Source organism: Pristiophorus japonicus, chromosome 12 (assembly GCF_044704955.1).
Source record: "Pristiophorus japonicus isolate sPriJap1 chromosome 12, sPriJap1.hap1, whole genome shotgun sequence".
NCBI lineage: Eukaryota > Metazoa > Chordata > Chondrichthyes > Pristiophoridae > Pristiophorus > Pristiophorus japonicus.
The window spans coordinates 201822099-201839500 of NC_091988.1; positions in this window are offsets into that span (position 1 = coordinate 201822099).

A 17402-nucleotide genomic window follows, 5' to 3' on the forward strand; every position below is an offset into this window, starting at 1 on the left:
TGAAAGCCTTCTGAAAGTCCAAATACACCACATCAACTGGTTCTCCCTTGTCCACTCTACTGGAAACATCCTCAAAAAATTCCAGAAGATTTGTCAAGCATGATTTCCCTTTGACTGTCAATGCATCCGCTATTTCCAAGGCCACCTCCTTAAGTACTCTGGGATGCAGTCCATCAGGCCCTGGGGATTTATCGGCCTTCAATCCCATCAATTTCCCCAACACAATTTCCCGACTAATAAGGATTTCCCTTAGTTCCTCCTTCTTACTAGACCCTCTGATCCCTTTTATATCCGGAAGGTTGTTTGTGTCCTCCTTAGTGAATACCGAACCAAAGTACTTGTTCAATTGGTCTGCCATTTCTTTGTTCCCCGTTATGACTTCCCCTGATTCTGACTGCAGAGGACCTACATTTGTCTTTACTAACCTTTTTCTCTTTACATATCTATCGAAGCTTTTGCAGTCCGTTTTAATGTTCCCTGCAAGCTTCCTCTCGTACTCCATTTTCCCTGCCCTAATCAAACCCTTTGTCCTCCTCTGCTGAGTTCTAAATTTCTCCCAGTCCCCAGGTTCGCTGCTATTTCTGGCCAATTTGTATGCCACTTCCTTGGCTTTAATACTATCCCTGATTTCCCTTGATAGCCACCTTCCCTTTTTTATTTTTACGCCAGACAGGGATGTACAATTGTTGTAGTTCATCCATGCGGTCTCTAAATGTCTGCCATTGCCCATCCACTGTCAACCCCTTAAGTATCATTCGCCAATCTATCCTAGCTAATTCACGCCTCATACCTTCAAAGTTACCCTTCTTTAAGTTCTGGACCATGGTCTCTGAATTAACTGTTTCATTCTCCATCCTAATGTAGAATTCCACCATATTATGGTCACTCTTCCCCAAGGAGCCTCGCACAACGAGATTGCTAATTAATCCTCTCTCATTACACAACACCCAGTCTAAGATGGCCTCCCCCCTAGTTGGTTCCTCGACATATTGGTCTAGAAAACCATCCCTTATGCACTCCAGGAAATCCTCCTCCACCTTATTGCTTCCAGTTTGGTTAGCCCAATCTATATGCATATTAAAGTCACCCATTATAACTGCTGCACCTTTATTGCATGCACCCCTAATTTCCTGTTTGATGCCCTCCCCAACATCACTACTACTGTTTGGAGGTCTGTACACAACTCCCACTAATATTTTTTACCCTTTGATGTTCTGCAGCTCTACCCATATAGATTCCACATCATCCAAGCTAATGTCCTTCCTAACTATTGCATTAATCTCCTCTTTAACCAGCAATGCTACCCCACCTCCTTTTCCTTTGTATTCTATCCTTCCTGAATGTTGAATACCCTTGGATGTTGAGTTCCCAGCCCTGATCATCCTGGAGCCAGACTGCCTGTTGGCGGCCAGGCCGAACCTGCGGCCATAATTGTCGGCCCGACCTGGCAGTCGGCCGACGAACAAAATAACATGGCAGCCGCGGCAGTGCTCCGGCCCCTTTAATGGCGGCCAGACGGCCATGCCACAGAGAGTGTACCGACGGCAAAAAGCTGTCGGGGGCACCGATCGGCAGCTGGGCTGCTCCTGCGGGGCATTTCTGGCAAAGGGGCAATTTTCCGAAGGGCATTTCGGGAAAGGGTCACTGCCGGTCGCTAAGGGGTCAGTACGTGCACGCTGCAGCGGGGATACGGGCAGAGCGGTCCCGGACACCGCTCTAAACCTGAGGAAGGGTCATTTGAAAACTGCCGGCCCCTCCACGGAGACTTGGCGGCCATTCCGCACCGACCCGTAGCCGTCGCTTTCAGTCGGCCACGGGCTTTATCGAAAGGGTCAATTTCGGCCCTGTAGAATGATATAGCACAGATGGAAGCCCTTTGGCCCATCATGCCTGTGATGGCTCTTTGGTCTTGTCAGCTGTGGCTCAGTGGTTAGCACTCTCGCCTCTGAGTCAGAAGGTCGTGGGTTCAAGTCCTACTTCAGGGCCTTGAGCATAAAATCCAAGTTTACACTCTGGTGCAATACTGAGTGAGTGCTGCACTGTCGGAGGGACAGTACTGAGGGAGTGCTGCACTGTCGGAGGGGCAGTACTGAGGGAGTGCTGCATAGTCGGAGGGGCAGTACTGAGGGAGTGCTGCATAGTCGGAGGGGCAGTACTGAGGGAGTGCTACACTGTCGGAGGGGCAGTACTGAGGGAGTGCTGCACTGTCCTACGTGCTGTCCTTTGGATGAGACGTTAAACCAAGGCCCCGTCTGCTCTATCAGGTGGATGTAAAAGATCCCGTGGCACTATTTCGAAGATGAGCAGGGGAGTTATTCCCGGTGTCCTGACCAATATTTATCCCTCAATAAACATAACAAAAACAAATTATCTGATCATTGTCATGTTGCTGTTTGTGGGAGCTTGCTGTGCGCAAATTGGCTGTTGCATTTCCCACATTACAACAGTGGCTACACTCCTAAAGTGCTTCATTGGCTATAAAGTGCTTTGAGATGTCCGGTAGTCGTGAAAGGCGCTATATAAATTTAAGTCTTTCTTTCTTTAGAGCTATCCAAGCAATCCCACTCCCCTCCTTTTTCCCCATAGCCCAGTAATTCTTTTTTCCCTTCAAATATTTATCCAATTCCATGTTTGAAAGTTACTATTGAATCTGCTCCCACCGCCCTTTCAGGCAGCGCGTTCCCGATCACAACAACTCGCTGCGTAAAAAAATGTTTCCTCATCTCCCCCTCTGGTCCTTTTGCCAATCACCTTAAATCTGCGCCCTCTGGTTACCGAGCCTTTTGCCGTGGATAATAAAGGAATGGCAGCCTTGTTAAGTGAATACTTTGTATCTGTTGTCACAGCAGAGGAAGTGGATGAAATGTCAGTGGTACAAGGGAGCCTAAACATAAGTCAAGGAGAGGAACTAATTCTAATTAATATAAGGCAGAAAATGGTAATGGAAAACAATAATGGGACTTAAGATCGATAAATCTCCAGGATCTCAGGATGTTAAAAGAAGCAGGTGTGGAGATTGCAGATGCATTAGTTATCATTTTTCAAAGCTCTCTAGATTGCAGAGATGTGACTTTGGGTTGAAAAGTTGCAAATGCCACTCCATTATTTAGGAAAGGAGAAAAACAGGGCACAAGAGACCTGTCAGTTTGACAACAGTTGCCCATCATTAGCGGTAGAGTGGCTGAGCACGGGGACACGTGTGAAGTATCAGAGCAAGCCAGCGTGGATTTGTGAACGGCAAAGTCATCTCTGACTAACACAAAAGCAAAACCCTGCGGACGCTGGAAATCTGAAATAAAAACAGAAAATGCTGGAAACACTCAGCAGGTCAGGCAGCATCTGTGGAGAGAGAAACAGAGTTAACGTTTCAGGTCGATGACCCTTCGTCAGAACTGGACAAAGTTAGAGGTGTAATCGGAGTTTAAGCAAGTGTAGGGGCAGGGAACAGGGGGAGGGGAGGGAGGAACAAAAGGGAGGGTCTGTGATAGGGTGGGAGGCAGAAGAGATTAAATGACAAAAGGGGTGATGGTGCAAGGCAGAAGTAGATAGTAATGGGACAAGTAAAGGAATAAAAGGTGGGTCCCAGAGGAATGGCAGAACCATCAACAGCTGTTGTGTGAAACAATGGGGGCAGAGGTTGTGGTCTGAAATTGTTGAGCTCGATGTTAAGCCCAGAAGGCTGTAAAGTGACTAATCGAAAGATGAGGTGTTGTTCCTCGAGCTTGCGTTGAGCTTCATTGGAACAGTGTAGGAGTCCGAGGACACACAGTCACAGCTGACTAATGTAGTTGAATTCTTTGCAGAGTGCAGTAACAGGGTGGTGAAGAGACTGCCCATGCATGGTGTCTGTGTGGACATCCAGAAGGTATTTGCTGAGGTTCTGCACAAGAGATTATTAGCAAAAATAAAAGAGCACGGAATCAGAGGTAACCTTGTAACGTGGGTTGGTAATTGGTTGGTGAAAGAACGTGGATGGCGGGACAGAGAGCTGCTTCTCCGAGTTTGCAGATGACACTAAGCCGTGTTGATGAGAGCAAAAAGTTACAAAGGGACAAAGACACATTAAATGAATGGGCCAGCCTGTGGCAGATGCAGTTTAGTGTGGAAAGTGTGAGGGCATTCACTCTGGATCCAAGAAAGATAATTCACAATATTTTCATAATGGCGAGAGCTGAGGAGGAGAAAAATCACTGTAACCTAGTGCCCAGGTACAAAGAGGTTAATGGAATAAGAACATAAGAACAGAAGAAATAGGAGCAGGAGTCGGCCATTCTGCCCCTCGAGCCTGCTCCGCCATTCAGTAAGATCATGGCTGATCTTCGACCTCAACTCCACTTTCCCGCCCGATCCCCTATCCCTTGATTCCTCGAGAGTCCAAAAATCTATCGATCTCAGCCTTAAATATACTCAAAGACTGAGCCTCCACAGCCCTCTGGGATACAGCATTCCAAAGACTCACCACTCTCTGAGTTTTAAATGGCTGACCCCTTAACCTGAGACTGTGCCCCCTAGTTCTCGACTCCCCAGCCAGTGGAAGACAGCCTCTCAGCATCTACCCTGTCAATCCCCCTCAGAATCTTATATGTTTCAATGAGATCACCTCTCATACTTCTAAACTCGAGGGAGTCCAGTTATCCCTGATCAGAGACTTGATCAGACCCTATCTGGAGTATTGCATTCATGTTTGGACACCACAACTCACTTTATGAAGCAATCGCCATTGAGTCATAAGACCACCTACCCTGTCAAGCCCTGTTAGAATTTTGTATGTTTCAATGAGATCACCTCTCATTCATCTAAACTCGAAAGAATATAGGCCGAGTCTACTCACTCTCTCCTCATAGGACAATCCCCCCATCCCAGGAATCAGTCTGGTGAACCTTTGTTGCACTCCCTCTTTGGCAAGTATATCCTTCCTTTAGGTAAGGAGACTGACACTGTACACAATACTCCAGGTGTGGTCTCACCAAGGCCCTATATAATTGAAATAAGACATCTTTACTCTTATATTCAACTCCTCTTGTAATAAAGGCCAACATACCATTTGCTTTCTTAATTGCTTGCTGTGCCTACATGTTAACTTTCAGTGATTTGTGTACAAGGACCCCCAGGTCCCAGAGTCACTCTGCGTGAAGGTCACACTGGGAGCAGTGATCACCATTCACCTTCCCTCAATGGGGTAGTTTGAGCTTCAATGGAAATAAAAGGTTGTGAGAGGGGCTGCCAATTACATTATCGCACAAAGTCAAAAGGTACCGCAGTGCCGTAATATCAAACCAGTGAGGGAATGGCCGGTGTTGAGCGATGGCCACCCAGTCTGAACAAAGCATTGATCGCTGCAGCAAAGGGTAACCGAGCAGACAAAGATTTCATTTTGAAGGGGTGGAAGATGCCTGTGCGTGAGTTCTTTTAATGTGGGATGGCCGTTGCACACCAGCAGCCACACGGGCTTAGCAGAGCGAGGTCTTGGTCCAGTGGCAAGTGGGTCCGAGATGACTGGAGACACAGGCTGTGCTGTATGAACCGAGTTGCCGACGGTGGGATGCGAGCTGTAAGCTCGGCGCTGAGCAGTGCCCTTCGGTGAGGTGGTGAGAAATCCGAGGCGTGGAGAGAGTGGGGGTGAGAGATTTGAGGTAATGCCTCCCTTTCCCAGGTATTAGCTCCTGACTGAAGGCAGGCATTGGGATGGCCAGAGGTCCATTCATGGATGGAGGAGAGATCAGAGAGGTCGCTGCCATTGCACGCACAACGTGCTCGATAGGGGACCAGCAGCTGGAGGGAGGCCCGAACCTTGCCGGAGGGAGGAAGGCCCGAACCTCGCCGGAGGGAGGAAGACCCGGTCGTTGCTGGAGGGAGGAAGGCCAGGAGGACGGAATGACAGCTCCCTAGAGAGCTCTCCCTGAACAAATTTCCCTCTGGCCATCTGCTGCCATCCTCCACTCTTCTCTCCCCCAATCTCCCCCCTCCCCACCCTCGGCTCTAATAGTGGGTGCATTTCTTACCCCTAAAGTGTATCCCTTACACCCTAAAGCCCGTACTGCAAGGGTAACTGAGAGACACCTGTCGACTCCTAGCTCTCCCTTTGTGCCGTTTGGGATTACACTGTGACTGGGTGGGCTATTCTTTGCCTTCACTGGCATTGTGCCTGGGTTTGGGCACAAAGTTATTCCTCAACACTCTCACTTGATGAAGCAAGGTCCTTTCGAAACATTCAAGGAATTTCTTAGTTCCCAGTTCACCGGAGACTCGGAGATATTACAAACAGTTGTGCAGAAACCGCACTGCACCCTCAACTCTTGCCTCTGGCCCCCAGAGATTTGGATGAGCTGAAGTTCTGACACAGAACCAAAGACTCTGAATCAAGTTGGGCAACAAAAAGAACAGGTCAAACCCAGCAGCAGGTTTGAATACTGCTGCGCACGCCCTGTTTTATTATCCGGATCCTAATATATAGATTTGTATAAAACAACACTACACAGTTTTGGCTCTTCTTCTGCCGTATGGTAGTAGCAAATCAAACGTCAATATCCCAGTCGGATATCCAGGCCAAAGCTCCCGCTGTAACAGCGTGGATATCCTGTAGGCTGCCTGTGAATTCCCTCTGAGGGCCGTGCTCGATGATGTGCTCCAGGGTCTGATTCGGAGCTCCACAGTCACATGACGGGGAGGCTTTAATCTTCCACCGATGGAGAAGGTGGCAGCATCGACCGTGACCGGTTCTGAGGCGGTCGATGGTTGCCCGCTGTTTGTGAGGAAGGTTTGATCCTTCAGGTTGTACTGTGGGATCCTCTATGAGGAATCCATTCCATAGGTGGCAGTTGTTCCAACCATTTTTGGATAAATACTTGGAGGGGAAGAATTTTCAGGGGTATGTGGAAGGAGAAGAGGAGTGGGTCTAATTGAATCGCTCCTTTGAAGAGCCGGCAAAGGCATGTTGGGCCAAATGGCCTCCTTCTGTGCCGTATCATTCTCTGGCATTCGGGAGTCTGACTTTAATTCTAATGATATCGTTGTAAGGGTGCCTCTGAGTGACAAGTGAATGGCATTTATATTTCTCTCAAGTATACTTCTCCCAGATAGTCATTTCCCTACCTCATCCCTAATTGTTAAAAATAAAACCTGCGTACTTATATTTCTGATGTTGGTAGTGCTCCCGCCCCTGAGCCAGACGGTTGTGGGCTTAAGTCCCAGTCCAGAACCTGAGCACAAAACTCTAGGCTGACACTCCAGTGCAGTACTGAGGGAGTGCCGCACTGTTGGAGGGGCAGTACTGAGGGAGTGCCGCACTGTCGGAGGGGCAGTACTGAGGGAGTGCCGCACTGTCGGAGGGGCAGTACTGAGGGAGTGCCGCACTGTTGGAGGGGCAGTACTGAGGGAGTGCCGCACTGTCGGAGGGGCAGTACGGAGGGAGTGCTGCATTGTTGGAGAGGCAGTACTCAGGGAGTGCCGCACTGTCGGAGGGGCAGTACTGAGGGAGTGCCGCACTGTCGGAGGGACAGTGCTGAGGGAGTGCTGCACTGTCGGAGAGGCAGTACTGAGGGAGTGCTGCACTGTCGGAGGGGCAGTACTGACGGAGCGCCGCACTGTCGGAGGGGCAGTACTGAGGGAGCGCCACACTGTCGGGGGGGCAGTACTGAGGGAGTGCAGCACTGTCGGAGAGGCAGTACTGAGGGAGTGCTGCACTGTCGGAGGGGCAGTACTGAGGTAGCGCTGCACTGTCGGAGAGGCAGTACTGAGGGAGCACTGCACTGTCAGAGGGGCAGTACTGAGGGAGTGCTGCACTGTCAGAGGGGCAGTACTGAGGCAGCGCTGCACTGTCAGAGGGGCAGTACTGAGGGAGTGCTGCACTATCGGAGGTGCCGTCATTCAGATGAGACGTTAAACCAAAGAGGAGCAGGGGAGTTCTCTTTGGTGTCCTATTCAATAGTTATCCCTCATCAAATGTCGTTAATACTGATTATCTGGTCATTATCACATTTCTGTTTGTGGGAGCTTGCTGTGCGCAAATTGGCTGCCGTATTTCCTCCATTACAACAGTGACTATACTTCACAAAGTACTTCATTGGCTGTAAAGTGCTTTGGGATGTCCCGAGGTCGGGAAAGGCACTTTGATATAAGGACTTGAAACCGGAATTGTTGCTACAACTATCTCCGAGACCAGACTCTAAAGCTCAGAAAAACGGAAGCAAAATAAAACGCACCTCTGGATCACTCCATGGCCATGTGACAGGCATCACCACATCTGGCTTCAGTAACATTCAAAGAAAGGCCTTTCCTTGTGCGGAGGTTTCTTGGCCAGGCCGACAGTTTTATGCCTCCTTTCACCGGTAGATTCATGGTGGGTTGTTTCTGTCGAGGATGGCAATAAAACCACCACAGAGGGTTACCGACCCGCCAGGATTAGCCTGGAGGCTCCAAGAATTGAAGATCAATTTCCAGGGCACTGCTGTGAGCAACACCCAGGAGAAAAAAAATCACAGGAGCAATAAAATAAAATTGTGCTTTTTATCTTCTTGGAATATTCTGGCACTGTAATGTATTTGCTTCATGGGCATTTTACTTAAGAATTCATAGCAGCACATTGCTATTAAGAACTAGTTGGTTTATTAACAAAGGTTTAACAATCACACTACACATTATCAGTTCATCCACTAGGTTCACAACCATCTGCCTCATCGTGGATGACCGAGACCCAACGGGCTGGGGTTTTATTGAGTTTTGTGAACATCACGTGACTGGCTAAGTCACCCACAATGCAACAGCTCTACAACTATTTCAGTTGAACCTGTAAATCAAATGCCCCCTTATTAAAGAGGCACCAAAACCGACAAATGAACAAATTAAACTTTAGACATTAAACAGACCAAATTAAAATTTGGTTGCCGGGGGTGATGATGCACTCCAGTCCCTCTGGCACCCACCTCTCGCAGAAGGCCACGAGCGTACTGGTGGACACCACACAACAGCTCTACAAACCCGTGAGCATACTCACAGGTGCATACATTACAGGCGTATTATTCCTAAAATATTAGAGATGTTGGCTGAGGGAAGGCGAGGTTGGGCGTTTCGGGCAACCAATGGTGGGAGAGTAGAGGTGGAGTGGTTGGAGGCAGGAGGTCATGTGATGACACCTCCTGGAGTACATCCGACCAGAGTTGGGAACCTTCCATCACGCTTGGTAAAACCAATACATGACAGGCAACCCCAACATTGTCATCAAACCTGCTGACCAGGGCGGCGCTGTTGTTGTTTGGCAAACCGACCTCTACCTTGCGGAGGCTGATCGCCAACTCTCTGACACCTCCTCCTACCTCCCCCTGGACCATGACCCCACCTCTGAACATCAAGCCCTCATTTCCCTGACTGTCACTGACCTCATCTCCTCTGGAGATCTCCCTCCGCAGCCACTAACCTCATAGTTCATCAACACCGCACAGCCCACTTCTACCTCCTTCCCAAGATCCACAAACAGGACTGCCCCGGTAGACCCATCATTTCAGCATGTTCTTGCCCCACAGAACTTATTTCTTCCTACCTTGACTCTATTTTTTCTCCCCGTGTCCAGTCTCTTCCCACCTACATCCGCGACTCCTCCGACGCCCTCCGTCACTTTAACAGTTTCCAGTTTCCCGGCCCCACTGTCTCCTTTTTACCATGGACATCCAATCCCTCTACACTTCCATCCCCCACCAGGATGGCCAGAGGGCGCTCCGCTTCTTCCTCGAGCAGAGGCCCAACCAGTCCCCATCCCCCACCCTCCTCCGCCTGGCTGAACATGTTCTCACATTGAACAACTTCTCCTTTAACTCCACTCAGTTCCTCCAAATTAAAGATGTTGCTATGAGAACCCGCATGGGTCCTAGCTATGCCTGCCTTTTCATGGGATATGTGGAACATTCTTTGTTCCAGTCCTACTCGGGTCCCCTCTCTCATCTCTTTTTCCGGTACATTGATGACTGTATCGGTGCCGCTTCCTGCTCTCGCCCTGAACTTGAAAATTTAAATTCACTTTGCATCCAATTTCCACCCTTCCCTAACCTTCACATGGTCCATCTCCGACTCTTCCCTTCCCTTCCTCGACTTCTCTGTCTCCATTTCTGGGGATAGGCTTTCGACCAGTATTCACTATAAGCCCACTGACTCCCACAGCTACCCGGACTACACTTCTTCCCACCCCGCATCCTGTAAGGGCTCCATTCCATTCTCTCAGTTTCTCCGTCTCCGTAGCATCTGCTCTGATGATGCCACCTTTCACACTGGTGCCTCTGACATGTCTTCCTTTTTCCTCAACTGAGGATTCCCCTCCGCCGTGGTTAACATGGCCCTCGACCGTGTCCGTTCTATTTCCCGCACCTCATCTCTCACCCCGTCCCCTCCCTCCCAGAACCACGACAGGGTTCCCCTTGTCCTCACCTTTCACCCCACCAGCCTCCAAGTTCAACAGATCATCCTCCGCCATTTCCGCCACCTCCAGCGTGGTCCCACCACCAATCACATCTTCCCCTCCCCTCCCCTCCCAGCATTCCGAAGGGACCGCTCCCTCTGCGACACCCTGGTCCATTCCGCAGTCACCCCAAGCACCCCTCCCCTTCCCACGGCACCTTCCTGTGCAAGTGCAGGAGATGCAACACCTGCCCTTTTACCTCCTCCCTTCCCACTGTCCAGGGCCCCAAATACTCCTTCCAGATGAAACAGCGATTTACTTGTACTTCTTTCAATTTAGTATACTGTATTCGCTGCTCACGATGCAGTCTCCTCTACATTGGGGAGACCAAGCGTATATTGGGTGACTGCTTTGCAGAACATCTCCGTTCAGTCCGTAAGTGTGACCCCAAATTTCCGGTCGCCTGTCACTTTAATTCCCCACTCCACTCCCACTCTGACCTCTCCGTCCTCGGACTCCTGCACTGTTTCAATGAAGCTCAACGCAAGCTCGAGGAACAGCACCTCATCTTTTCATTAGGCATTTTACAGCCTTCTGGACTCAACATCGAGTTTAACAATTTCAGACCATAACCTCTGCCCATATTTTCAGAGCTTAGGGCCCAGGCAGATGAAGGCACGGCCGCCAATAGAAATTGGGGATGTGGAAGAGGCCAGAATTGGAGAAGCGCAGGGGTGATAGGTGAATGGGACTCGGTGCGAGTTAGGATATGGGCAGCAGAGTTATGGATGAGGTTAAGTTTATGGAGGGTGAAAGATTGGAGGCCGGCCAGGAGAGATTTGGAATGGTCAAGTGTATAAGGGGTGATCTACTGACCTATCAGAACTACTGAACTACTGAAAACACAAAAAAAGATGATCTACCAACCCATGAGAAATACTGATCCATTGTCCCATGTCAAGTAATGATCCACTAATCCACCTATAGGTGTGTGTACTGCTCTATCGTTAGGTGTGTCAGGCCTATGAATAGCTCTGTTATAAATAGGACAGTCAGAATTCAAAGCAGGCCGGGTCGAAGCAGTGCATTAACAGGGCTCGATCTGCAGTGGCCAGACTCGGGCTGAGTGCAGACAGACACCGATAATGGCAGGCCCCGTTTCATGGGCTCTGTTTTATTGCAGTGAATCGCATTGAGAGGCCCAGTGAGTCGTTTCAACTCCTTCTACTTAATTTATGAGCTCATTTTACCAGCAGACCAGAGAAAACTGATCCATTCATCTGAAAACACATTCCTTTAATGATTTCAAACAATGTTGTATTTCAAGGCTGGGGCCCTCTCTCTCCCTCTTTCTCTCTCACTCTCTCTCTCTGTCTCTCCCTCTGTCTCTCTCACACTCTCTTTCTCTCTCTGTCTCTCTCTCTCTATCTCACTCTCTGTCTTTCTCACTCTCTCTCACTCGCTGTCACTCTCTTTCTCTCTCTGTCTGTCTGTCTCTCTTAATCTCTCTCTCTCTCTGTCTCTCTCACACACTCTCTCTCTGTCTTTCTCTCTCTATCTCACTCTCTGTCTCTCTCACACTCTGTCACTCTCTCTCTCTCTGTCTCACACTCTCTCTCATTCTCTTTCTCTCTCTCACTGTCTCACTCTCTCTCTCTCTCTCTCCCTTTTGCGGCCAGGACCTTTCTCTCTCTCTCTGACTGTTCTGAGAAAGGATCAGCTCTGCATCTCCCAAACGTTCTCTCCGCTGCTCCTTTGGGAGAACGGCTCGAGGATCGGAGCAGCAGGGTTGCGGAGCAGGGGTGCAGGCTGCGATGCTGTTTTCACATAACTGAGACTCTGGCTGACATTCTGCGAACATAAAAACCAGATGTAAATCAACAAGGACTTACAAATTTAAACTAAAAACATTCTTCTACCCTGCAACCATGTAAAAGCCAAACCCCAGCGGTTTGCAAAGAGGGGGTTTAACTAACGGGAAGGGTCCAGGGTGATCTTCATTCCAAACTTCCTTCTGGCACAAGAATTAAATTGAATTGGATCGAACATTTGGGCTTTGCTGCAACTCATGCCTTGCATTTTATCTCCCCCTCCCCCTCTCCTTTGACCAGATGGTAGAGCCACCACTGTTGGTCCTGCGCCGCGAGGCCTGGCAGAGGCTGACAATCCATCTCTGGGGATAGTGCGGAATCAGCCTCGAGATCAGCCAAACCCTCAGCCCTTCTCTACTGCAACCTACCAGGTGTACTATACCATGCACATTCTATACATGTGTACACGTCGCAGGTAAACCACGTGTAAATCAACAAGGACTTTCAAATGAAGAAAAAACCCCGTAACCATGTTAAAGCTGGGCTCCAGCGGCTTGCAAAGGGGGGATTTTACCAATGGGAACGGCACCCGAGGCAACACCAGACATGCATTGCACCTGATACTATACCAGACATGCATGGCACCTGATGTGAGACTGGACATGCATTGCATCCGAGACAACACCAGACATGCATTGCACCGGATGCTATACCAGACATGCATTGCACTGATGTGAGACCGGACATGCATTGCACCTGAGGCAACACCAGACATGCATTGCACCCGATGCTATACCAGTTACAGCCGAGACACTTGTAACTGTAACTACTGAAGGAGTTGCATTCTGAAGAGGCTGTTGAAAACGAAGAGAGCAGAATGAGCCCACACTTCACGTACCAACGGAGACAGGGCAGTTAATCTGCAGCACAGACAAGGCAGAGTCAGGCTAATTGGAGTATATTTCTGAGTTTGGAGTATAGAACTGAATCTGGGTCAGAAGGCTTTAAGGAACATTGCTGTTAGTTCCTCTGTTTGTTTATATTCTGAGCATGCCAATAACTCAATGCCCTGGGAGGCTTCTGTTACATTATTCTTTATTTTCCCCAGCAGCAATATGAACAAGCTGGACAAACTGGGCGAACTACTTGCGGTTACATAGCACTTTACCGTGTCTTTGGAACATCTCAAATATTAAAGGGGCACCTCTTTGTGCAACGTGAATTGAGCATCATCACATTGCAGGCGTGTGATCTCACTGTGCCACACGGCATCCGTGATCTGCTGACTCTCCTCCTTCCCAAAGCATGAAAGCTTTGCACATCACTATTTCTTGACAACAATGTCCCTTTTACAATTGAGTCGATCTCCCGATATTCTTTATTCGTGCTCTCGACCAAAGTCAGCTTCCACAGGCAAGCGTATAGGAACTTAGCTATCACTAGACGATAAAAGACCACATTTTTTTTGTTTTGTTTTGTTTTTTATTTGTTCATGGGATGTGGGCGTCGCTGGCAAGCCCGGCATTTATTGCCCATCCCTAATTGCCCCGTGAGAAGGTGGTGGTGAGCCGCCTTCTTGAACCGCTGCAGTCCGTGTGGTGAAGGTGCTCCCACAGTGCTGTCAGAGAGTTCCAGGATTTTGACCCAGCGACGATGAAGGAACTTCGATATACTTTCAAGTCAGGATGGTACGTGACTGGGAGAGGAACGTGGAGGTGATGGTGTTCCCATATGCCTGCTACCCCTGTTCTTCTAGGTGATAGAGTCGTGGGTTTGGGAGGTGCTGCCTAAGAAGCCTTGGCGATTTGCTGCAGTTCATCTTGTAGATGGTGCACACTGCAGCCACGGTGCGCCGGTGGTGGAGGGAGTGAATGTTGAAGGTGGTGGATAGGATAAGGCACATCTAATTCCCTTCTACCATCCTGATTGGCCCATGATACAACAATAATGGAGTTGTTGACCAATCACAGCAATCAATCTCTATCAGTGTTGACAACAGACCCAGACATGAGGTGAAGAAAATCCCCAGTGGGGGAGAGCTTTGGGAACCACAGGTCTATAGTTACCTGTTCCCCCCGAGCTCGCTACACTCACCACACATCACGGCTCACATTACTCACATACTGGAGCCCAAAATGTAATTTATTGAAATTTGATCTGGTGTCTAAAATATTGAGGCTATGGATCAAAAGTTGTTCTGTGAACTTTTATACTGTTGGGATGTGCACTGAAAATAATTCAGAATGGCACTGTATACTCCTGCACTCTCCAAGAAAGAAAAGACTTTATATCGCGCCTTTCATGATCCCAGGATGTCTCAAAGTGCTTTATAGCCAATGAAGTACTTTTGGAGTGTAGTCACTGTTCACTGTTGCAATGTAGGAAATGCGGCAGCCAATTTACGTACAGCAATCTCCCACAAACAGCAATGTGATAATGACCAGAACATCTGTTTTAGTGATGTTGGTTGACGGATAAATATTGGCCCCAGGACACCGGGGATAACTCCCCTGCTCTTCTTCGAAATAGTGCCATGGGATTCCTTTGCATCCACTTGAGAGGGCAGACAGAGCCTCGGTTTAACATCTCATCCAAAAAAACATGTAGAAAACACCATGTTGACAAGCCATGTGGCTAAACTACTAATTGGAATTTATTGTAAGATATAAAATTATACAGAAGCAAATAAATACATCAACAGCTGAGAATAAAAAGTACAGCATTTCATTTTCATCAATAAACATGTGTTCTTAAGATTAACCTATCAGATAATTTTAAGATTCTGAATTAATTTTCAATGTGCTTTAAACTGAGATCTTGCTCACCGTAGTGATTCGGAGGGGCAGTTCCCAAGTAAACCGAAGACTGATACATCTGGCCTGAGCTATTAGCTCACATCTCAGAACAAGAGACTCGCTTTCTCATTAAATAAGTTTTATTTTAATTACAAGTCCAAGATCCTCGATAAAATCAAAACTAGTTTTTAATGAATTGCAGTGGATACAACATGAACACCCAGACCGTTGACACCTGGTTGGATGTTGGACCCTCCAACACTCAATAGGCATCACAGGATAACAGGCGCATTCCTTACCAAAGGGCCAGTAATTGGATTCGCCCAGAGAGCCCCTGGGGTTCTGCATTCCAAGTCATGGAACCAATCACTCCCTCTTAGGGAATTGATGCTTGAATTTCATCTCCAAAGCCTCCGGGCTTTAACCCTAACCCTAACCCTACTAAAAACATTTTATTTAAAAGTGCTCTTCAATTAAAGGACAATGCAATAGGATTGCCAAATTATACAGGATTACACAGGATATACGGCACAGAAACAGGCCATTCGGGCCAACCAGTCCATGCTGCCATTTATGCTCCACTCGAGCCCATCTTTCCTCATCTAAATCTATCAGTGTAAGCCTCTATTCCCTTCTCCCCCATATGCTTGTCTAGCCTTCCCTTAAATGCATCGATATTATTTGTCTCAACCTCTCCCTGCGGCAGCGAGTTCCACATTTTCACCACTTTGAGTAAAGAAGTTTCTTCTGAATTCCCTATTGGATTTCTTGGTGACTATCTTATATTGATGGCCTCTAGTTATGCTCATCCCCACAAGTGGAAACATTCTCTCTGTATCCACTCTATCAAAACCTTTCATCATTTTAAAGACCTCTATTAGGTCACCCCTCAGCCTTCTTTTTTTCAAGAGAAGAGAGACCCAGTCTGTTCATCCTTTCCTGATATGTATACCCTCGCATTTCTGATATCATCCTTGTAAATCTTCTTTGTACCCTCTCCAGTGCCTCTATATCCTTTTTATAATATGGTGACCAGAACGGCACGCAGTACTCCAAGTGTGGTCTAACCAAGGTTCGATACAGGTTTAGCATAATATAATATACAGCTCCACCTAGTGGAGTACTGTGGTAATGCAACTGCTGCTGTAAATACAATAAAAGAAAGTTCCAGATTGAAGCCATCTTGAGTGTCTGTGCTTCTGTGATGTGGTAAAGAATATATTACATTGGCGATGAAGATAGGATAATCGGATTCCCTAGCTAAAATTTGTGTTGGTGGATGGTTCCAGCCAAATAACAGAGAGATGTTGAGAAGTTCTTTGTTTTGCAGAACAGCTAAAAATCCGAGGTAAATTACAAGCACACTTAGCTGAACTGCCAGAGTCCAGATGGCCGCACTTATGGGAATAATAGGGCGCTTGGGTGAGTTCCATCGCAACCGAGAGACTTTCGGAGCATGTGTGGAGCAGCAGGAGATGTTTTTCACCATGGTGAAAACCGTAACTGGGTGGTGTTGGAAAGACAACGGGCTATTTTTCTGACTGAAGCAGGTCCTGAGGTGTATGAAACCCTGAAAAATGTGCTTGTTTCTGTCAAGCCAAAGGACACACCATTGATAGAGATTTTAACTGTTAAAACAGCAGTACAGTCCTGAGCCCCTGGAAATTGCTGAAAGTTATTGTTTTGGAATACGAGATCAATTCATTGATGAGAGTATCAGTGAGGACAGTTTAGCTTTAAAAAAGCTATCCATTCACTGTCACTTCAGAAACTTTCAGGATCGAGCATTGCGTGACCGCTTTGTTTATGGGATGAAAAATGAAGCAATCAGAAGAAAGTTGTTGGCAACCTGTAACTTGACTTTTGATTTAGCTTGTCAGACAGCTATGTCGATGGATATGCTGACCAAAACTCCCGAGAATTTTGCACCACTTCCAGTCATCACACAACCGAGGTGAATCACCTGCAGGTTAAAAGTAAAAGGCAGTTGGGCCCAAGGACTCAGCAACTGGTCAAGGTAACAGCACTTTGAAGTTGTGCTATTGGGACAACACATTGCTCAAAGTTGTCCATATGTGAAGATAGAATGTTTCTTCTGCAAGAAAACATGGCATCTTGTGAAGACGTGCCAACTGAAAAATAAACCGATGTTTAATGCTATCAGTAGAAATCGCCAGAGCCTACATAGCATGGAAGAGAAGCAATAGGATGAGGAAGTCCTGGAGATACACATCATCAGGAGCAAAAGGGTACCTAACAACGATTCGTGAAGTATTGTCATCCAAGTAGACGTTGCAGGAACCAGGATACCCATGGAAATCGACACTGGTACATCCATGAGCATAGTACCGGAATCACTATATCTCGACAAGTTGAGTGATTTTCCGATGGAGAAGTCAATGATAGAGCTGC